The following is a 624-nucleotide window of genomic DNA, read 5'->3' as shown; positions in this document are numbered from 1 at the left end:
GTCGGCGAGTGGTGCTGATGTTCGTACCAACGTCCTAGAAGTTTCCTAGAAAAGCTACTGTCTAAAGCTAACGTGCAGGTAAGAGCTTTTTGGTTCTATAGTAAACGCCTACAAATCAGCTATTTAAAAAGCGGTAGTAAAAAAATTGAACAGCGTGTTTTTTTGTAAGGAAGGAATTAGTGCTAGGGTTTTTTAAATATGGTTAACTTTAAAGCAGTGAATATTTCAAGTTGGCGAGTAGTTTATGAAGCTGTGAATAGCTTTAGTTAATACAGCGCGCTTCTACATGCGTAAGGGTCTTTAGCTGAGAACGCTTCTTCTCAAGCATGCGTGTGGCACGGATCATATTTCTCGTAGGCGGAGGCTTCGACTATGTCTTATTAAGCTGCGCTGGTCGCGAGATTGGTAGAAGGGGCACTATAGTTGCATCAGCACTTATCGGCGAGTTGATTCAACCGTAATGCGAGGCACGCGATTCTGCACTACTCGGCAGCTGTCTGCGAGAAACAGTGCGGAAATCCTCGCGCGTCGATTACTGCTTTCCTCTCTCAGCTCTCATAACTTCGGCTTTTAGAATCCGAAGCGCGGTTTGTCGTGGCTTGACCCCACAGTCCGGAAAACGCT

This window comes from Ciona robusta, chromosome 12 (genome assembly GCF_009617815.1).
Source record: "Ciona robusta chromosome 12, ASM961781v2".
Lineage (NCBI taxonomy): Eukaryota > Metazoa > Chordata > Ascidiacea > Phlebobranchia > Cionidae > Ciona > Ciona robusta.
This window is presented reverse-complemented; position numbering follows the sequence as displayed.